Source organism: Rattus norvegicus, chromosome X (genome assembly GCF_036323735.1).
Source record: "Rattus norvegicus strain BN/NHsdMcwi chromosome X, GRCr8, whole genome shotgun sequence".
In the NCBI taxonomy this organism is placed as follows: Eukaryota; Metazoa; Chordata; class Mammalia; order Rodentia; family Muridae; genus Rattus; species Rattus norvegicus.
In genome coordinates, this window is record NC_086039.1 from 150,998,405 (window position 1) to 151,022,351 (window position 23,947).

Here is a 23,947-nt window from a genome sequence, read left to right on the forward strand (position 1 = left end):
TTTCAGGCATGTAGTCTTTCCTGTCTACTGGTCTTCAACTGTTCCTGTGGGCCTGTGTCCTGAGTCAACCAGGCAGATTGCTTGGAGCAGAAAAGTTGGTCTTATCTGTGGTCCCCTGGCTTAAGTTTGCTTGTGGGTGGCTGCTTTTGAGCTCTCCATGAGGGCGGCAACCAGGAGGGCCTGTGCCACCTCTTCAGGGAGCCCCTGTGCACTGGGGTCCCAGATGGCATTAGGTGTTTTCCTCTGGAGTTAGAAATGTGCACAGAGTGTAGTCTCTTCTGGGTTCCCAGGTGTGTCTGCCCCTCTGAAGGTTTAGTTCTCCCACCCATGGGATTTGGGTGCAGAGAACTGTTAATCCGGTCCCTTCATGTCCTGTAGGTGTCTGGAGTGCAGGGGACCTGCAGCTCCATTGCCCCTATCATCCGGTTCCCAGAGGCTGTATACAGTTTCCTCTTGGGCCAGGGATGTGGGCAGATGTGGGCAATATTGGTGGTCTCTCCCACTCTACAGTCTCAGGAGTGCCCACCTGTCTGGGCAGTGAGCTTTCACACCCATGGGGTTTGGGAGCAGTGTGCTGGGGCTGGGACCAGCAACCGGAAGTGTCGGGTCCCAGAGGAATTTTGCCTCTGTGTGTCCTTAGACCACCAGGCAGGTCGCTTGGAGCAGAAAAGTTGGTCTTACCTGTGGTCCCGTGGCTCAAGTTTGCTCATGGGTGGTTGCTTTTGAGATCTCCGTGAGGGCGGCAACCAGAAGGGTCTGCACCGACTTTTCTGGGAGCCTCAGATGGTGTTAGCTGTTTTCCTCTAGAGTCAGAAATGTAGTGTAGTGTCTTCTGGCTTCCCAGGCATGTCTGCCCCTCTGAAGGTTTAGCTCTCCCTCCCACTGGATTTGGGTGCAAAGAACTGTTGATCCGGTCCCTTCAGGTCCGGGCAGTGTCTGGAGTGCCACCTTTTTATTTTTTTTTTATTTTTTTATTTTTTTTTATTTTATTTATTTTTTTTTTTTGGCCAGGGGAGAGTGCGAACGCAGTCCCTTTTTAATTTTTAATTTATTAATTTATCTTGATTGTTGCCTTCTCCCTCCTTTCCCATGAGTCCTACCCTTACAAATCCCCCCATTACCTTTCTCTTGTCATCTTCAGAAAAGGGGAACCACGTGAAGAACAAGATGCTCATTTTTGTAGCAAATATGCTACCAAAATGTAGGGGGTTTAAGTCCAGCTCCTCCATGCATCCTCCCTAGGTGATGACCTCGTCTCTGCAAGTCCCATGGGCACAAGTTACAATTCTGTAGGTTTTCTTGTGGTGGCTTTAACCCCTCAAAGTTGCTCAATACTATCCCCTGCTCTTCCACAAAAGCTGCTCAGCTCCACCTGATGTTTAGCTGTGGGTCTCTGCATCTGTTCCCATCAGCTGCTGGATGAAGTCTCTCAGGAGACAGTTATGCTAGACTCCTGTCTGCAGGCATAGCAGAGGATAATTAGTAGTATCAGTGGTTGGTCCTCACATGGGATTGGTTTATTTCCTGAGAGAGAAAGAGGGAGAGGGAGACGGAGAGGGAGAGGGAGAAGGAGAAGGAGAGGGAGAGACAGAGACAAAGAGAAAAACAAAGAGAGAGACACAGAGAAAGAGAGAATACATGCTTTGGTTGAGTAGTGGGTGTTTGATAGCAGAATAGAAAGAATATGGTCATGTATGAAAAATTTTTAGTAAAATATTTTAAATAATTTCAGTGGAGACAACAGGTAAATAATACATAAATTCTATTACTTGGTATATTCTAAACTAGTATAGAAAAACAATGTTAAATACAAATATATTGGGATGTAATATGTAATACTATATTTGCTAGAAGCTATACTATAAACATAAAAAGAACTATATGCAACACCCTTATAATTTTGGCATTTAGAAGACTATGGCATAAGGATTGTGAGCTAAAGGATAGGCGAGGAACATAGTGAGATTCTATCGGACAAGGAAATTAGAATGTATTTTTCTAACCCAGTACATATAAAATATTAGCAGTAAATCATAAATTAAATATAAATTTAAACATAAAATTACTATTGAAGCATTTTATATTAGGTTTTCATAAAGTGTATTTTTCTATTACATTTTTGTTACTTAAAAGACTTTTAAACTTAAATGTATGTTGATCAAATTTTTCTCTTTTCCCAACTACTTCAAGATTTTCTTTCCCTCCCTACCCACTGACTTTAAGTTCCTTCCAAAAAAAGCAAAACCCCAAAACTCAATACAACAACAAATTCTCTGATGATGAAAAGAAAGTAAAACACTACTCAAAAAAAAAAAAAAAAAAACCCAACCAACAACAGCAGCAGCAGGAACAACAACACCAATAGCGAAAGCAAAACCAAACAACCCCACCAAACTGTAACCAGATAAAATTACTCAAAAAAATCTATGGAATCCATTCTATGCTGGTCAATACTGCTGAATATGAGGCTTGCCCTGTAGGGATGATATACCTACAGTGCCACTCTAATGGGAAAGGTAACTTTCCTTCTGCTAGTAGGTATCAGTGGCAATTTAGTTGTTATTTTTTTACCCTAGTTGCTCAGTTTTCATTCAATTATTCAATTCATTTTTTAAAAATATAATATAATATAATATGATAAAACAAAAAAAATCAATGTAAGTTGGGCAAGGCAAACCAATAGAAGGAAAAGTTTCAAGAGAAGGCAAAAGAGTCAGAGATCCACTCATTCACACACTTATTAATCCAAACCCTAAACCTGAAATGCAGAGGCCCTGGTGCAGACCCATGAGTTCATGTATGCTTTGCTTATGTTAATTAAGAAGGCCTTGTTTTTTTGGTTTCCTCCACCCTCTCTGGCTCTTACACTCTTTCTGCCTCTTCTTTTGCAGGGTTATCTGAGCCCGGAGGAGAGGGATTTGATAGAGACATTCCACTTAGGGTTGAGCATCCAAAAGTCTCTCTCTCTCTGTAGTGTCTGTTTGTGAGTCTTTATATTTGTTTCCATTTTCTGCTGCAGGAAACTTCTCTGATGATGACTGAACAAGGCACTAATCTATTAGTGTTGCAGAATATCAGTAGGAGTCTTTTTTATCACCATATGTATAAATATTTTTCCTTTCTTTTTCTCCTTTTAGACCAGTATTACTTGGATTGATCCCTGGGCTATCTAGTTTCAGAATCTTGGTCACAAAAACAGAGTTCTATTTTGTGAGTGGGCCTTAAGTCAGATCAGTTACTAGTTGTTTACTCCCATAAGTTCTTTTTGCCACCATTTTTTACAGAAAGCGTTAGATTTCTTTATAGTTTATTTGTGTCAATTACAGAAAGGTATGGCTTCTTAAAGATGGAGCCATTGTATGTGTTATTGCTTTTCTGTTACTCTTCATATTTTCTAATTTAGTTAAAGGTTTAAGCTTGCATATGTATTTAGAAGAATTTGTGGTATATGCTTAAATATGGTTTGTATGTTAGTAAGTATGTATAACCAGATAATGAAATTTATTAATGATTTACAACTTGATGATTAAGGTACAGATAAAAAGAAAGTAAAAAGAAGAATGTTTCATTCTCCATATTTTGGGGAGTGTGGGAGTTTGAGAGTAAGTAAGAGATTTTGGTCAAGAGTAAACTGCCTGTCCTTCACAGTTTGCTCTCTGGCTACTGCTTTTCCTTCATGCTAATGACATGATAATTGGCCCAGGTGGGTGTTCTTGTGAGGTAAGTAGTAATACTCATGAAACCCTGCAGATTTGTCACAAATGTTCTTGAAGGGGAAGGACTAAAGTGACATTCAAGAGGTATTTGGCAGTTTTCTACTACTTGCCATAACTTCTGCACAAACATCCAGTTATAATTTTACTCATGGATAAGAATGTAGATTTACAAACAAAAGAACAGCTGCTTATCATAATTATAATCTCTTGGACACTCCTGCTCTTGCTTGTGATAATATTACTGATAAAAGTATGCGTTGGCTTATTCTTTTCGTTTCGTGGAAGCCAGATTCCTACCTGCTTTCTCTAAATAGAATCAACTAATTTGGAAACGTTCTAAATGACAAGGCACACAGGTAAGTTTCTATTCTTGCTATGTATATATATATGTATATATCCTAGTCATTTTACAAGTAACTGAAACCTTCAGACCATGTCTAAAAAGCACTAAATTCTTAGTTTCTACAGGAATGCCAAGGCTAAAAGATAATTCTGACAATGTTTTTAAGAATAGTTAAGTAATATAAGAAACTAAAAGAGAAATAAAAGATGTTAACAGCTAAACATTAGGCTTTACACTAAAGAACTAAGGAAACAAGAGGTTTTTTAACCTAAGAGGTTGTCAAGAATGTTTTCATGACAATGGTTCAATGTATACATACAGACATATATGTATGTATGCATCCATATGCATATATAAACAAACATAATATGTGAAAATTTGACCACCATTTTGGAAATAAATGAATATATTTTAGGAGTTGATTGGAATTCAAACCAAATTATAGTTAAAATATTATACACCAAAATGAGTAAATGTTAAGATAATACATTGAGTATGCAAGTCTCATCTTTTAAAATGAAATGAGAAACATTTTGTATTTAAATTTTTGCAGGAAAACAAGGATGATATCTGAATAAAACGATCTCACCATCAGACGTTCCTTGGAATCATTTACTAAGTATTAATGGGGTTAAGACTTGATTAAATATTTTAGATTCAAAGTAATAGGTATAGGTTTAGAAAGTAGGAAGTAGAATTTTAGCAACTAAGATTAGGCAGGTAGTTAGAAACAAAATATCTATACAATTTAAGAAATTATTTTTGCTAGTTGTTGAAAATAAGCACAGATCTATTGTTTGGGTCCAAATAATTTTATTAATCGATAGTTTCCCACTATGTCTGATTTGTTTCCCCTAAGTACTAGTGTAACTCATGTGTTTAAGACCCTAATTATGGACTGATTCACATATCCTATCCTTAGGAATATGATACACACACACAAGCACACATGCTGAAGGTGCAGTGAAAATAATGTCCGTTTGAGATTGTTTAAAACCAGTGGTATGTAAATATGCTTGTGGAGATGGGGTCAGTGTGGCAGGTTAAGTATACAAGTGTGTACTCATGCATGTAGATTCTGGAGATTAGTCCAGTTGTATCCTTCAATTTTTTACACCCTGTGTGGCAGGGCCTTTAAATAGGTTCTGGAGCTCATTGATTAGGTTGGATCACAGGTGGCGAGAAAGCCCTGAGTTTTGTCCTGTTTCTTCCCTTGCCTGGACACATGACCTTGCTTTGACACATGACCTTGTCTGGATTTTATGTGTATGCTAAGAACCTTAGTATTAAAAAAGAATAATTATGTATCATGTATGTTTCCTTTTTGGAGAAATGATCAGATATTAGACCAAATTTTGGGAAACTTTTCAGTGTGTGTGTGTGTGTGTGTGTGTGTGTGTGTGTGTGTGTGTGTGTGTATTTCAAATACTAACCTGCTATTTCAAGGATAACTAATAAACACTTTCAGTACATAATAGGCTATCTCCAGACTATTGGTAGTTTCTTTTACTGTGCAGACACTTATATATTTCATGTAATTCTTCTTTTCAATTATTAGAGTACTTTCCTGTGCAATAGATGATATATTCAGAAAACACTGGCCTATACTTAATCTTGAAGTGTTTTACTCATGTTTTAATTTTTAGTATTTTAGCATTTCCAACTTAAAAGTATTTGAACCAATTTGAACTGAGTTTTATCGAGTAAGAGATATAGATTTTATTTCATTCTTCAATGTGTGAATATCCAATTTTGTTAACGCCATTTATTAACAAAGTCTGTCTTTTCTCAAGGGCTGTTTTTAACATCCTGTCAAAAATTAAGAGTCTACAGCTTTGTGAGTTTATTTTTGAATCGTCTGCTGAATGTTACATTAGCCTTGTTATCTGTTTTTATGACAATACCATGTTGTATTAGCATGGTGATTTTGTAGTTTAGTTTGGTATTAGCTAGTGTGAGTCCCCTTTCCATGTTCTTTCTAATTAGAATTATTTTACTTACTTATGTTCCAGAGGGCAGTTTAAAATATTGTTTTAGTTCCATGAAGAATGTCTTTTGAATTTCTAAAGAGGACAGCATCAATTCTGTATATAATTTTTGGTATTCTATCTATTTTTACAATAAAATTTCTGCCTATCCAGGAATGTGGAACATCATTTCAATTTCTCTTTCAGTGTCCTAATATTTTGCTTCTAAGAAGATTAAAACATTTGTGGTTAGAATTATTTGTAGATATTTTATTATTATTTTTATTGAACTTATTTGTGTGTGTGTGTGTGTGTGTGTGTGTGTGTGTGTGTGTGTGTGTGTAAGAACAAGGGGAAATAAATGGTCAATAGGTCAATAAAAGAATAGACTGGCATAAACATATATATGTATTATGAATCAAATACTATTTTCTATCTTTTAACCGAATAATTATCATTCAACATGTACATTGCATCTAATCATTCTAATCGTACATAAAGGAAACTAATTTTGGTGTTTTGAAAAGGTGTAAATTATATTTTCAAAGTTTTGCTGTATTTCAGTTTTGAAAAAGATTTTAATAGTTAAGACTCAGATTGGGGACTCGGCTGGTATCTTGATAAATGTGGGATTTCAAGAACAAGAAATGTCAATTTTATTCCTAAAACATTGATATTAATATAAATTGACACTGAAGTGTTCAAGTCTATATATCTCTATCCCTATCTATCTATCTATCTATCTATCTATCTATCTATCTATCTATCTATCTATCTATCTATGTTCTGTACATGAATGCCTAAAAGTTCAATACAATAACAGTAAACATGCCAATATGAACCAAGGTAAAGTCTAGACTTTTTTTTAAAATATTTTTTTATTAACTTGAGTATTTCTTGTTTACATTTTGAATGTTATTCCCTTTCCCGGCTTCCAGGCCATCATCCCCCTAACCCTCCCCCTTCCCTTCTATATGGGAGTTCCCCTCCCCATCCTCCCCCCATTACTGCCCTCCCCCCAACAATCACGTTCACTGGGGGTTCAGTCTTGGCAGGAACAAGGGCTTCCCCTTCCACTGGTGCTCTTACTACACTATTCATTGCTACCTATGAGGTTAGAGTCCAGGGTCAGTCCATGTATAGTCTTTAGGTAGTGGCTTAGTCCCTGGAAGCTCTGGTTGCTTGGCATTGTTGTACTTTTGGGGTCTCGAGCCCCTTCAAGCTCTTCCAGTCCTTTCTCTGATTCCTTCAACCGGGGTCCCATTCTCAGTTCAGTGGTTTGCTGCTGGCATTCGCCTATGTATTTGCTGTATTCTGGCTGTGTCTCTCAGGAGAGATCTACATCCGGTTCCTGTCGGCCTGCACTTCTTTGCTTCATCCATCTTGTCTAATTGGGTGGCTGTATATGTATGGGCCACATGTGGGGCAGGCTCTGAATGGGAGTTCCTTCTGCCTCTGTTTTAATTTTTGCCTCCCTATTCCCTGCCAAGGCTATTCTTGTTCCCCTTTTAAAGAAGGAGTGAAGCATTCACATTTTGATCATACGTCTTGAGTTTCATGTGTTCTGTGCATCTAGGGTAATTCATTCAAACCCTACACAATATACTATAGAAAACTAATGAATGTTAAGAGCAGTAGAAATAGTCTTCCAGAGGGAAAATCATACCAATTGGTTATCCAATATCAAATAGTCAACCTTGGAAGCATGAACATAGAAGAGATACTATATGGACTGATAGGGATAGAGATATATAGACTTGAACACTTCAGTGTCAATTTATATTAATATCAATGTTTTAGGAATAAAATTGACATTTCTTGTTCAAATATATTTATGGATTTTGGCACACACACACACACACACACACACACATATATATATATATGTATATATATATATATATATGATTATAAAAACATTTAATGAAAAAACTGAGGCCATGGATTTGAAAGAGAGCAGAGGTGGTATATGGGAAGATTTGGAGGAAGGAAATGGAAGTAATAAATTATATAGTTCTACTAAAATCTCAAAATATACATAATTTAAAAATCTTATAAATGAAATTGTTTGTTCTATAGATTAGTGAGTTATAGTTATAAACTAATGATATATATATATACATACATATGATACAACACTTTTTATAATGAAATTGTTTTATGAGATGTGTGGTGGTTTGAAAAAGAATGATCACCATAGTACTGTTTATTTATATGCTTGATATGAGGATCAAGAAGTTAAAGAAGTATTTGGAAGCATTAGTAGGTGCGGCCTTGTTGTAATAAGTTTTGTCTTACTAAGGAGGAAGTGTGTCACTGGGAGTGGGCTTTAAGGTTTCAAAGGACCATATCAGGCCCAATGTTTCTCTCTGTACCTGGTGCCTCTGTGTCATGGTGCAAAGCTCTCAGATCTAGCACCATGCTTGTCTGTGTGCCAATGTGCTTCTTTCTAAAGAAATAATGGACTAACTTTCTGAAACTGTAAGCAAGTCCTTAACCAAATGTTTTCCTTAATAAATGTAGTTTTGGTCATGGTGTATCTTCACAGTAATAGCACAAAGATGAATAAAGGATCCCGGCACTTCTTGTATACAGGACAAATTTTGGGTCAAAGTTTTGTGGATGCATTGGTTTCCCCCTCCCTCCACTGGAAGTCCTGCCTGGCTACAAGAGATGGACACTTTAGGCTCCATATCCCCACCTACTAGGAATCTCAGGGTCAGCCACATAGATATCCCAGGAGCCTCCTTTTCTCGGTTTCTAGTTTGTCCCAGAGATGTCAGTCCCTGACAAATTCTGTTCTCTCTTAGCCATCCCCTCTCTCCTTACAACTGATTCACATTATAGTCCCCTTCTCCACACCCTTTTCCACCCAGTTCCCTCTCTCCACCTCCAATGTTTTTATTTCTAGTTAGGAGATACAAACATCCTCCCGTGGGCCTTCCTTGGCTTCTTTGTGTCTGTGGATTGCAGCATAGTTATTCTATACTTTATAGATAACAAACACTTATAGATTAGTACATACCATGCTTGTCTTTCTTGTTCTGGGTTAACTCACTCAGGATATTTTCTAGTTTCATTTAATGGCCTGCAAAGTTCATGATGTCTTTGTTTTTAATAGCCGAGTAGTATTCCATTGTTGTAAATGACCCACATTTCCTGTATCCATTCTTCGAATGAGGGGCATCTGGGTTGTCTCCAGTTTCTTACTATTAGAAATAAAGCTGTTATAAACATAGATGAGCATGTGTCTTTGTGATTTTGTGGAACATCTTTTGGGTATATGCCATGAGTGTTATAGCTGGGTCTTGAGGTAGAACCGTTCCCAATTTTTTTGAGAAATCACCAAATTAATTTCCAAAATCATTGTACATGTTTACACTCCCACCAGCAATGGAGGAGTGTTCCACTTTCTCCACATCCTCACCAGCATGTTTTGTAACTTGGATTCTTGATCTTACCCATTCAGACACATATAATATGGAATCTCAGAGTAATTTTGGCTTGCATTGAACATTTTTTAAGTGCTTCCAGGACATTAGAAATTCCTCTGTTTAGAATTTTGTTAAGCTAGGTACCTCATTTTTTTTTCGGAGCTGGGGACTGAACCCAGGGCCTTGTGCTTGCTAGGCAAGTACTCTACCACTGAGCTAAATCCCCAACCCTAGGTACCTCATTTTTAACTGGTTTATTTGATTTGCTGATGACTAATTTCTTGACTTCTTTATATCTTTTGGATATTAGCCCTCTGTCAAATGTATGATTTGTAAAGATCTATTAACATTCTGTAGGCTTCCATTTTGTCCTATTGATGGTGTTCTTTGACTTATAAGAAGCTTTTCAGTTTCATAAGGTCCTATTTATTAATTATTGATTTTAGTGCATGAGCTGTTGATGTTCTGTTCAGAAAGTAGAGTCTTGTGTCAGTGCATTCAAGGTTGTTTCCCACTTTCTCTCCTCTTAGATTTAGTATATCTGGTTTTATGCTGAGGTCTTCAAGCAAGTTGGATTGAGTTTTGGGCAGGGTGATAAATATGTATCTATTTTAATTCTTCTGCATTCAAACATCCAGTTATACCAGTAACATTTATCGAACATGCCATCTTTTTTCCATTGTATCATCTTGAATTCCTTTTAAAAATCAAATGTCTGTTGGTGTGTGGATTTATTTCTGAGTCTTTGGTTTGGTTCAGTTTGATTAACCTGTCTGTTTTTATGCCAACACTTGGCTGTGTTTTAAATTGTTATTACTATTTCTCTATACAGCTCAAAATCAGGGATGGTAATATCTCTAGAAGTTCTTTTATTGTACAGGATTGTTTTAGATATCCTGAGATTTTTTGTTTTTTTTTTCATATGAAGTTGAGTATTGTTCTTTCAATGTTGAAAGGAATTGTGTTGGAATTTGATGTGGAATTACATTAAATCTGTAGATTGCTTTAAGTAAGATGGTCATTTTTACTGTATTAATCCTTCCTACACATGAATATAGGAGATCTCTCTAATTTCTGAAAACTTTTTCAATTACTTTCTTCAAGGACTTGAAGTTCTTGTCATATAGGTCGTTTACTTGTTGGGTTAGAATTTCATCAAAATATTTGTATTATTTTTGGCTGTTGCGAACTGTGATGCTTTTCTAATTTCTTTCTCAGCTCATTTATAGTGTGTATATAGGATGAATACTAATTTATGTTATTTAATTTTGTATTCAGCCATTTTGCCAAAAGTGTTTCTCAGTTGCAGCAATTCCTTAATAGATTTTTTGGGTTCAATTATGCACATAATCATATCATCTACACATAGTGATACTTTGACCTCTTCCTTTCCAATTTGTATCACCTTGATCTGCTTTAGTTGTTTTATTGCTCTAGCTAAACTTTAAGTAATATATTGAAGATATTATAGAGTGTGAAGAGCCTTGTATTGTCTCTGATTTTCAGTTTCTATTCATTTAATTTGATGTTGGCTATAGGCTTGTTGTATGTTGTCTTTCTTGTTTTTAGGTATGAGCCCTATATCCATGAATTCTCTAAGACTTTCACCATAATGGGGTGTTGGATTTCAGTAAAGGATTTTTTAAGTATGCAATGAGACAATTATTTTTTCTTTTAATGTGTTTATATGAAGGATTACATTGGAGCATGGTGAACTACACTTGCATCCCTGGGATGACCCCTAATTAATCATGGCAAATGATGCTTTTGATGTGTTCACTGATTCTGTTTGAATTACATTGAGTATATTTGCATCAATGTTCATAAGGAAAATTGTTCTGAAATCCTTTTACTTTGTCTGAGTTTGGGTATCAAGGTGACTATGTCCATATAAAATGTAGTTGGCAATGGTCCTTCTGTTTCTGCTTTGTCAAATAATTTGAGAATTGGTTTTAGCTCTTCTATAAAATGTCTGGTAGAATACAGCACTGAAACTATCTGGCTGTGGGCTTTCTGGGGTTTGGAGAGTTTTCATGATTGTTTCTATATTATTAGGGGCTATACATTAATTTAAATAGTTTTGATTTGACTTTTGTAATTTGTATTCATCAAGAAGTTTGCTCATTTCACTTAGACTTTCCAATTGTGTGGAGTTTGGCTTTTTGAAGTAAGACCTAATGATTTTTTGGCTTTCCTAGGTGGCTGTTGTTATGACCCCCCTTTTTTTTCTGATTTTATTAATCTTACATTCTCTCTCTTTTAGTTAATTTTGCTAAGAATTTTTCTATCATGTTCATTTTCTCAAAGAACCATCTCTTGGTTCGATTGTTTGTTGTATTGTTTTATTTTTGTTACTAATTTATGGATTTCAGCAATGAGTTTGAGTATTTCCTGTCATCTAGTACTCTTGAGTGTCGTCTTCTTCTTCTTCTTCTTCTTCTTCTTCTTCTTCTTCTTCTTCTTCTTCTTCTTCTTCTTCTTCTTCTTCTTCTTCTGGACTTTTTAATTGCTAGTATGATAACGCTCCCATTTTTTATTAAGGCACTTAGTGGTATTAACTTTCCTCTTAGTACTTCTTTCATTATATCCCATAAGGTTGGCTATGTTGTGCCTTCATTTTCTTTGAATTTGAGAAATTCTTTAATTTCTTTTATTTCTTCCCTGACCCACAGGTCATTGAGTAGAGAGTTGCTCAATTTCCAGGCTTTCTGGTTGTCTGACAGGGTACAAGTGGTTATATCAATTTTCTTCTATTTGTTGAGGCTTACTTTGTGACCTGCTATGTGGAGAAGGTTTCATGAGGTGCTGAGTAGGTATACTCTCCTGTGTTTGGTTGAAAGTTCTGTAGATATCTGTTAAGGTCCATTTGATTTGCAATGTTGGTTAGTTTCATTATTTCTGTTTATTTTCTGTCTTGATGATCTGTCTATTGATGAGAGTGGAATGTTTAAATCTCCCACAATTAATGTGTTTAGGTGTGTAGTTTAAGCTTTAGTAATGTTTCTTTTACAAATGTGACTGCCTTTGCATTTGGGGCATAGATATTCAAAACTGATAAGTCATCTTGGTGGAATTTTAATATTAGAATAGCCATTCTAATACCAGCTTGCTTCTAGTGTTTTTTTTTTTTTTTCTTGGAAAGCCTTTTTCCTCACCTTTACTCTGATGGAATATCTATCTTTGTTGCAGTTTGTTTCTTGTATGCAGCAGAATGACAGTTCTGATTTTCTCTCCTATCCTGTTAATTCATGCCTTTTTATTGGGTAATTTAGTCCACTGATGTTGAGAGATATTAATGACCAATAATAATTGTTTATTCCTTGTATTGTGTTGTTGGTTGTGGCTCTGTGTGTGTGTGTGTGTGTGTGTGTGTGTGTGTGTGTGTATGAGAGAGAGAGAGAGAGAGAGAGAGAGAGAGAGAGAGACATACAGAGAGGGTGGAGGGAGAGAGGGAGAGAGAGAGAGAGAGAGAGAGAGAGAGAGAGAGAGAGAGAGAGAGAGTTTTTTAGGATTTGCCGGTATGGTTTGATTTCTTTCCTGTGTTTTCTTGGGTACAGTTAGCCTCCATGGCTTGGAGTTTTCCTTCTAGTATTTTCTGTATGGTTGGATTTGTGGATAGACCTTGCTTATTTTTTTTTTCACGGAATATTTTGTTTTCCCTCTCTAAGGTGATTTAAAATTTTGCTGGATATAGTAGTTTGGATTGACATCTCTGGTCTCACACAGGTCATTACTTTAGAGCTGTGGTTTGTAAGCTTCCTAGTGCTGAAACCCTTTAATATAGTTCCTCATGTTGTGGTACTTCAAACCATAAAATTATTTTTCTTCCTACTTCTTAACTGTAATTTTTTACTGTTATGAGCAATAATGTTAATATTTTTGGAGATTGATATTTGATATAGGGAGAAATTCTTCTACACTGTATGGATGCCTTACTTGTCAATAAAAAAAAAATTGATAGCCAATAAGCTGAGGCAGGACAGGAAAGATCATCCAGACATTACCACAGATCTGGATCCATTCCACATGCAGTCACCAAACACAGTCACTATTGGGGAATGCCAAGAGATGCATGCTGACAGGAGCCCGATATAGTTGTCTCTTGAGAGGCTCTGCCAGAGCCTAACAAATACATTGGGGGATATTCACATTCAACCATTTGACTGAGAACAGGGTAGCCAATGGAGGAGTTAGAGAAAGGACTGAGGTAGCTAAGGGATTTGCAACCCTATAGGATGAACAACAATACCAACCAACCAGATACCCCAGAGCTCAGAGGGACCAAACCACCAACCAATGAGTACACATGGAGCAACCCATGGCTCCAGCCACATAGGTAGCAGAGGATGGCATCAGTGGGAGGAAAGGCCCTTGGTCTTATGAAGGCTGGACTCCCTCCTCCCCACCAGTGTAAGGGAATGCCAGGGCAGGGAGGCAGGAGGGAGTGGGTGAGAAGGGGAGAACACTTATGGAGGCAGGGATTGGGGGAATAGGGCATAGGATGGGGGATTCCCAGAGGGTAAACCAGGAAAGGGGATTATTTAAAATATAAAGAAATAAAATATCCAATAAAAGAAAAGAAAAAGAAAAATAGACTTTTAGCCAGGCATGGTGGCACATCCCTTTAGTTCTAGTGTGGCAGTCAGATCTACTTGAAGTAAAAGCAACCTGGTCTAAAGAGTGAGCTGCAGGACATCCAGGCTACATAAAGAAACCCTGTAACACTTTTTGTAACCAACTGAGTTTAATTAGAATTCTTCCAGGTACATGAATGTAGAATAACTAATTTCCTAATGACAATATTCACTGAAGAAAAATGACTTTTTCTTCCCCAGCAGTCATTAACTGCCAGTTGCTCCTTAGCTAGGAGCAGGGCTTATATACCTGTCCCCCATCCATGCTGGAATAATGGTGTATAGAACTTCTGCATTGTTATTTGATTCTATGTCATACCAATAAATAAATAATATATTACAGCCAAAAAATAGAAAGTAGGATATCAGGCCTAAAGAAAGGAACTCTGGGACATAGACATAGGAAGAGATTCTCCATCTGCATTCAGAGGAATTCAGATATATGAAACTAAAGAGAGCTAGCCAGATATGTAGCAGATATAGCAGAGAATAACAAGGTTATATAATTTATGAGCTAGGGTAGGAAACAAGCCCAGGCTGAAGGCCTAGGCATTTACTCATAAATAAGTCTCTGAGTCATTACTTCTGAATGGGAACATGGGTAGCAAAGCCCAGGGTCACAATTTGCTAAAGGGGTCACAATCAAAGAGTAAAGAACCAGTGTTTTAGAGTCCATTGGATATATTAGTACAAACTTGCCTTAAATGAGGTTTATTGAAGAGTCTGAACAAAGGCCCAAAGTCATTTATGTATATGAAGGAATTGTCAGCACTTTATTTTTAAATCACAAGTAGTAGCCTTTGCCAAATCCAGCCGGAAGCCTGATTATTTCAATATATTTTCTATTGTTTTGCTTATACAATATTGAGCACTTACAACATAGACCATATAACCCCAAAGGATAAAGAGTAAGTTTTTGCTACACAGAATGCAATAGTAAATTTTTGTTGTTAACTTTTGTATGATCTTGAATCGACTAGGAAGGTAATATTGCCAACCCTCTTCAGACTTTTGATCTAAAATATCCATTGTAGTTTTAGGAGGATAATGGAGAAGACTCTTAAGAATATCTGCTAAAGTCATGGCCAAAGGTCTCAAAAGTAAGAATGAATTGTAAAATGGGGTATTATTATACTCATATGAAAAGATAATTATTTTAAATGTTCCCAAAAGTCACAATGTAAGGTAACTCTTGACAGACAACAACAGTAAACAGGAAAAGAAAATTAGCAAAATACCAAAATCTAAGTCATATGTGGGAATTGTTAGTTTATATAAATATTTAGTTTACAGAGGAGAAGATTTAAGGATTACAAGACAGAGGTAAGAAAATATTTAAAAACTTGATTGAAAAAAATGTATATAACTTACTTGCAAAATTTAATTCATCTCAATATGGTACTCCTGTAAAACCAACATGAGAACAGCAGAATTGCAGTTGCTTAATTGGCCAAAAAAAGATTAGTATGAATAAAATTTCTATTTTACCAACATAAAACTATGATATCTATTTTTGGGTTGAAATTCCATCTTATATTTTTCATTAATTTGTCTTTTATCTTACTTTGATCATTATTTCCACTTCAGTGAAATATCTCTTATACTCAAAGACTGACACAAATACCACCATCAAAATTTCTGGTTCCATTCTACTGAATTTACTTCTTTCAAGGTCACCAATAACATTTTAAACAAAATCAGTGAATATATTTTAGGCATTTACACTACTAATGACTCATTTTAATATGACTTCTATTCCCTTTGCTTTTGCAACTACTCTTGCTAGATGTGTATGTTCTGTACACTTCATAATTACTCCCTTTGAATCTTCCTATTTTGTTGGAATTCATTGCATCTTAGTTTTACTTGGGATCTACTTCATAACTCTCTTCTAACAATTGCACTGGTTGCTATTGTATATTTTGCAAAACAAATTCTAAAACCATAATTCAACACCTTTAAAAGTTTTCTTAATGTGGATGAAGCAAAGAAGTTGCAGGCCAACAGGAACCGGATGTAGATCTGTCCTGAGAGACACAGCCAGAATACAGTAAATACATACGCGAATGCCATCATTAAACCACTGAACTGACAACGGAACCCCAGTTGAAAGAATCTTAGAAAGGACTGAAGGAGATTGAAGGGGCTTGAGACCCCATATGAACAACAATGCCAAGCAACCAGAGCTTCCAGGGACTAAGCCACTACCTAAAGACTATACATGGACTGACCCTGGACTCTGACCTCATAGGTAGCAATGAATATCCTAGTAAGAGCACCAGTGGAAAGGGAAGCCCTTGGTCCTGCCAAGACTGAACTTCCAGTGAATGTGATTGTTGCGGGGAGGGCGGTAATGTGGGGAGGATGGGGAGGGGAACACCCATAGAGAAGGGGAGGGGAGGGGTTAGGGGGATGTTGGCCTGGAAACCGGGAAAGGGAATAACTATCACAATGTAAATAAGAAATACCCAAGTTAATAAAGATGAAAGAAAAAAACCACACAAAAAAAGAAAAATAAATTGTTTGAAATGGTTAAAAAAAAGTCTTCTTAATGATTCATGAGTTTAAACTGCTTTAGAATTAAGTTTTAAGAAAAGTTTATCATTTCCAAAACTTTAAATCTATTCATGTATCACCACCTGTTTGAACCTGTTTGTTTATAGAAATCTAGCAATGGAGAGAAAAATGTATTTGAGAGTCTAGTACTTGTAAATTTTTTCCAGTTGGACAACAAGTATATGTCAGGTCCAAAGGAAACTCCCACTCTCCAGATTTCTGGCTATTGGACAAAATCCAGCATCCCTCAGGAACTTGTAAAGCCAAGTCTTCTCTAACAAAGGAGCTAATTTTCTTATCACTACAGTAGGAACAAACAGCTTCTTGTAGAGCCTGTTATGATATGCTGTCCCCTAGGCTCCCCCAGTATCACGAGTACCTAGATCTTCTCAAATCTCCCCTACAGGAAACTTCTCCAGCTTAGTAGCTCCCCCACACAGCTACTTATTTCTTCTTATAACCCTGATATTTCAGCTATTCCTTTCTTTTTGTCTCTCTGGATATTCTCTCTTTGCCTTCCTCTCTCATTGCCTACACTCCTCTCCTGGCCAGCCCAACCTACTGGTCATGTTCAGTATACCACTTCCTTTTGCTCTGGATCCTTTCAGATGCCTCTACCTTATATCTAAACAAAAAACAAAAACAAAAAAAAACCTTTTCCTCTTAACCATACTTTGGAGCAGCCATGCCATCAGTTTATACAAAACAGAATTGAAAGAAGAAAGGATAAATGTGATAATTTCAGATACAGTAAATATGTTGATTTATAATGTAATTTTAATATGCCTGAGTATAATTTTTATCCCTGAGGCTTAATGCTGAAGTCTGCTAACCTAGGCCTAGTCCTAAAAGCTTCTAGCCTTCATACAATCTTATTTAGGCCTAGAATATTTTCAAACTCTGAGACTTACTGCTGAATAAGATCAGTCTTTCTAGTTCTTTCTGAACTCAATGTAGCTGGTTCAACTCAGTTGTTCTGGTTCAAACTGTTCTCCAGGCTGACTGATCCAATATGATTTCTTTCTTGGCCTCTGACTGAATTGTTCTGCTTGGCCTTGTCCTGACTTTGGCAGTATGTTCTAGTCTTCTGGCTCTTTCTCATTCTCTTGCTTATTCTGTCTTCACCTGTGTCTAGTTTGTTCTATCTCTATAACTTTTCTCTGTACAACTGTACTGGTAAAACTGCCCTCTCTCCTCTGTACTCCTCTCTTAGTAGCTTCTGTTTCCTCTCTCTTCTCTAGAGAGTTAGGCATATGCTGTTCTATCAAATCTTTCATCATCTTTTTGACTACAGACTCATCACTTTGTCTTCCTTTCAATTAGATATCATTTTCAAAAATGGCTGCTCTCTTATGCAAATTAACTTTACCTTCATTGCTTGGGGTTCAAGGTGTATACTAAGGAAATAGTGTGTATATTTTTCAGGCAGAGGGATTAAAGGTGTGTGCTAAGGTCTGAGCTACTCTAGAACTTGAAACAGTTTTGTTTCAGTAAATAATACAATTTCAGGGTTCATAGTTTGATAAAATATCCTGCAACCTTAGTTATTTGTCTTGTCACAAGATACCTGAAAAAAGCAACATATAAAAGGATTAGTTTATTTTGTCTCCAGTTCTAGGGAAGAGTTGATCAAGGCAGAGGCCTCATGCTAGTGAGGTCTTGAGATAACTAGGAAGAAGAGAATGCTGACACTCAGCTTGCTGATATTTCACCTTTGTAATGCAGCCCGGAAACCTTACAAATGAAATCTTGCCATCCAGAGTTGGTGGGTCATCCCACTTCAATTAATTGAATCTAGAAAATCCTCACACACTACTTACAGTGTAAATCTGGATAATCCTCCATATGCTAGTCCTAAGTAATTTTAGATAAGGTCAAATTGACAATATTAACCATCACAATTGCACCCATTTTCAACTTGACACTAAATCACATTTTGTTAAATGACTTCCCATCTCCTTTTCCTGTTGACTCAGTCATTGCATAAAGCAAATGCATTCAGTTTAAGTTAAAAAAAAACTCCTCATAGCCTTTAACAGTCTCAGTAGTATTAAAAAGTCCAAAGTCTTTCCTGAGTCTCAAAGTTATCTCTTAAGTATAAGTTTTTGTAAAATTAAAATAAAATGATGCATAGTATTACTATGCAACAATACAAAGCCCATGTCCCCATTTTACCAAAGGAAAATAAAGCATAGATCTCAGTGGCTCTTTGGAACTGTGGTATATCATACCACAGTCCCCTCAATTTTGTACCACTGAAAAAGCAGCACTATGTGAAAGATACTGCCAGGTTCTTCTCTCAGCTATGTATGGAACCTGGATTCTTAGATTAAAGTTCTATCAGATTATTCAGACCTTGTGGACTGACAAAAGATGTTGCTTTCAAACAAGAAGCTCCTAGAGTCACTCTTTTCAACCACATCTTAATTTCCATAAATTGGAGTCTTTGATAAATGGATCCATGCTCTTAGGGTGCATTTCTTAATTTAACAATCCAGAATAGACTGTTTGTCTTAAACAATTATAGACTCTTGAGGACTGAAGGGAGGTATCATGCATGGGTAGACCATGCTGTTTCCAGAATGTGGGATAACCCCATCTGAGTCATAGGTCAGGAAGGCCCCAGAGGCATACAAAGTACAACCATTGCTTCATTGTAATTTCAGTGTACAATTTATATGGAAACCAGTTAATGATGAAAACTCAGAGAATGAATCCTATGATTTTATTTTCTTGGTATCCTGGGGCACCAGAGTGTTTATTCTCTCAATACCCAGTGTGAATCAGCCTTATTAATCAACAGAAAGTAGTATCCATTTGTATACTTTTGTCAAAATAATTTTTGTTGTAATACAAAACATGTGCTATGATACAGCAAACATATGAGCCTTTTCTACAATTCTATCTACTCACCATTTTTATCCAGAATATGACCTGCCAAGCTCCCTTCCATAACCCTGCCTCTTCTTAGTATGCATAGATAATTATTTCCTTGAAAACTCATCGTGCTGTATTGGATGATATGCAGCATGAGACCTCTGTATCTCACTCTAAAACTTTTCAATATTTGCTTCCTATATTCTATTCAAGTTTAGGGTATAATTTCTGTAAGTTTATAGGACACTAGATTTATTTTAAAGTATATATTGATGCTATTTTCTCTATGTCCTCAGACATTAGGTCAATGCACCATTGTGTCTTTATTCACAGATATAAGAAAATATAGCAGAGATACTTTCCTAACTCCTACAAATATTCCCAACTTGGTATCCTTCTCAATACCTTCATATTATATCTTCTTTGTAAAAAAGTGGAAGCTTATAGGACTCTATGGCTAAAATCATGCTGAGTTTTATGTCCTACTCACTGACAGTCCAAGTTACTCATTCTGATTCTTGTCTTTGGCACTATAATGATCATGCCATGTCAAAGTTTTTGCTGTCAGAGAGTGGCAAGAAAGCTTTGATACTCTCTCCCAAATGATCGGGTGATCCTACAACAGATAGAGGACTTATATCCAAAATATACAAAAAACTCAAGAAGTTAGACCGCAGGGAGACAAATAACCCTATTAAAAATGGGGTTCAGAGCTAAACAAAGAATTCACAGGTGAGGAATGCCGAATGGCTGAGAAACACCTAAAGAAATGTTAAACATCTTTAGTCATAAGGGAAATGCAAATCAAAACTACCCTGAGATTTCACCTCACACCAGTGAGAATGGCTAAGATCAAAAACTCAGGTGACAGCGGATGTTGGCGAGGATGTGGAGAAAGAGGAACACTCCTCCATTGTTGGTGGGATTGCAGACTGGTACAACCATTCTGGAAATCAGTCTGGAGGTTCCTCAGAAAATTGGACATTGAACTGCCTGAGGATCCAGCTATACCCCTCTTGGGCATATACCCACATGATGCCCCAACATATAACAAAGACAAATGCTCCACTATGTTCATAGCAGCCTTATTTATAATAGCCAGAAGCTGGAAAGAACCCAGATGCCCTTTAACAGGGGAATGGATACAGGAAATGTGGTACATCTACACAATGGAATATTACTCAGCTATCAAAAACAATGACTTTATGAAATTCGTAGGGAAATGGTTGGAACTGGAAAATATCATCCTGAGTGAGGTAACCCAATCACAGAAAAACACACGTGGTATGCACTCATTGATAAGTGGCTATTAGCACCAATGCTTGAATTACCCTAGATGCCTAGAACAAATGAAACTCAAGACGGATGATCAAAATGTGAATGTTTCACTCCTTCTTTAAAAGGGGAACAAGAATACCCTTGGCAGGGAATAGAGAGGCAAAGATTAAAACAGACACAGAAGGAACACCCATTCAGAGCCTGCCCCACGTGTGGCCCATACATATACAGCCATCCAATTAGACAAGATGGATGAAGCAAAGAAGTGCAGGCCGCCAGGAGCCGGATGTAGATTTCTCCTGAGAGACACAGCCAGAATGCAGCAAATACATAGGCGAATGCCAGCAGCAAACCACTGAACTGAGAATAGGACCCCCGTTGAAGGAATCAGAGAAGGAACTGGAAGAGCTTGAAGGGGCTCAAGACCCCATATGTACAACAATGCCAAGCAACCAGAGCTTCCAGGGACTAAGCCACTACCTAAAGACTATACATGGACTGACCCTGGACTCTGACCTCATAGGTAGCAGTGAATATCCTACTAAGAGCACCAGTGGAAAGGGAAGCCCTGAGTCCTACTAAGACTGAACCCCCAGTGAACTAGATTGTTGGGGGGAGGGCAGCAATGGGGGGAGGATGGGGAGGGGAACACCCATAACGAAGGGGAGGGGGGAGGGGGATGTTTGCCCGGAAACCGGGAAAGGGAATAACACTCGAAATGTATATAAGAAATACTCAAGTTAATAAAAAAATAAAATAAAAATAAAAAAATAAAAAGCCCTTCTCCCAGCCACTCAGGGTTGACACCTCTGTCTCCTGCGTGGGATACGTGTCGGCCCGGAGATCTCCGCAATAGATCTCCGTAATAAACCTCGCCTTTGTGTATTACATCCAAAATGGTCTCTCTGTGTCTGGGGTCCACGATTTCCTGAGACTTTAGTAAGGGTCTCTCTTTGGGGATCTTTCAAAATCAGGCAAGAAAGAAGAAAGTCATGTAACACAAATTATGTGATCATTTTTAACTTTATTGCAATGAGCTAGACTAAATGCTTGACAAGAGTATATGAAATAATTTTTTCATGTACACTTATTATCTTACTCATATATTATTTTTATGACTCATTTATATTATATTTACACCTGTGTAAAATACCTTAATTAATTTTTGAATCACTAATAGGAAAAATAAAATGCATTTTGATTTGAAAGAAAAACATAGGATTTGAATTACATTAAGCTATGTTAGATTGCTTCTTATACAGAAGTACTTGTATGAGTTCAATATCCCTGTTTTAAGTTTTCGGTATTTATGTGGAAGTGAATGCTTGTTATTTGTTTGTCTCCAGGATGTTGGATTGATATGCACACATGAGTCCATACATGTCTGTGTGTGAACACACATACACACAAAGAGAGACCAAGACAAAGAGAAAGATAGAGACAGAGAAAAACACACAGACAGAAGCTTGGCTTCTCTCTCTCTCCCTCTCTCTCTCTCTCTCTCTCTCTCTCTCTCTCTCTCTCTCTCTCTCTCTGTGTGTGTGTGTGTGTGTGTGTGTGTGTGTGTGTGTGTGTGTTAGACAGTTGTTATATCGGCAAATATCAAGACTTCCTGGATACAAGTCCTTTGCTTGTCCCAAATCAGAGAATTGGACAGAGCCACATGAATACTAGCAAAAGCAAGGACAATTTCTTCAAAACAAAACAAAACCAAACCAAACAAAACAAACATAGAGCTCCAAGGGAAATGGAAGCCCAGAAAAGAGAGAAAATTTAGAAGCTCAAATGATCAGCTACAATGTATAAACAGATGCCTATTCTATACCACATTTAATGATTTTTTGGTTATTTACATAAAATGGGTTTCCTGGCCCATTTTATATATCATATCCTTTCTTGCAATTCTCTATTATATATAGTTCTGTATAAAACTTAATGTATGTCATGCCTCATTAGCATCTAAAATTTTTACCCAAAGGATCATTTCATGTCAGAATAAGACAAAAGTCACCTCCAGACTTGCCAGGGTGTCACTTTTGGTGGTTCCAGGAAATGTTTTTGTCTTGATTAGAGGGCAGACATTTCAGTTTGTCTCTCTGCAAACTATTTCTTTTAATGCTAATTTTACAACTTCTGTGTATGACTTCTCAGACCCCATGCCTCCTCCTTACTTTCTTATCTAAGTTTTGAATTGAACTTACCTTTCAAGGTTATTCTGCATGCTAGCAATTAGATATGAAAGTTTGGAGGTTTAAGATATACTTTTTAAAAGATTTTCTTTCTTTCTCTCTTTCTTTCTCTCTCTCTTTCTCTCTCTCTTTCTTTCTTTCTTTCTTTCTTTCTTTCTTTCTTTCTTTCTTTCTTTCTTTCTTTCTTTCTTTCAGTAACTCATTTTACATCCCACTCACTGCCTCAGTCCTGATCACCCTCTCCCACAACCCATCCCCACACCTACTTCCCCTTTTGTTCTGAGAGGGTGGGGCTACTTTGGTAGTCCTGATCCTGGCACATTAAGTCACTGTGAGGCTAGGACCATCCTCTCCCACTGAGGCAAGACAAAGCAGTCCCATGTACTTGTAACAGCTTTTGGGATACCCCGCCCCCCGCTCTAGTTGTATGGGACCCATGTGAAGACTCAGCAGTTAGGAGCACTGACTGCTCTTCCAGGGTTTGCAGTGGCTCACAACCATATGTAATGTGGTCTAATATCCTCTTTGGGTATATCTGAAGACAACTACAGTGTACTCATATACATAAAATAAATCAGAGATGTGCTTTTATCAATAATTAGGATGTGGATTGATTTTTGTTAAAATATAATATAATATGCAAGCATTTTTATTCATGTAAATTTTCCTAGATATGAAATAATAGATGTTTTGAGTTGTATGCATGCTCCTAAGATTTTTTTCTTCTTAATAAAGTGGCTGAATAATCTGACAGACTCATGAAGCTTGAATCAGGACCACTTTGAATTAATGCTAAACTTGGGCATAGAGTTTGACCAAGTTCTCTATATGCATTCTCAACAGAATTATTCCTAATGGTTATGCACAGTTTGGTTGATGAATTATTTAGTTTGATATCAGTATTTCATCATTTGCCACATACTTCTGAAACAAAAACTTCTTTGTATCTGTTA

At 36.9% G+C, this 23,947-nt stretch overlaps 1 long non-coding RNA gene across 1 annotated transcript; it reads left to right on the forward strand.

Annotated features, from left to right (window-relative positions):
• The first annotated feature begins 3,754 nt into the window (after positions 1–3,754).
• Positions 3,755–4,653, forward strand: LOC134484145 (uncharacterized). The gene is made up of 2 exons (XR_010061551.1): positions 3,755–4,072; positions 4,613–4,653. It is a non-coding gene; the product is annotated as an uncharacterized LOC134484145 (long non-coding RNA).
• Positions 4,654–23,947: the final 19,294 nt, after the last annotated feature.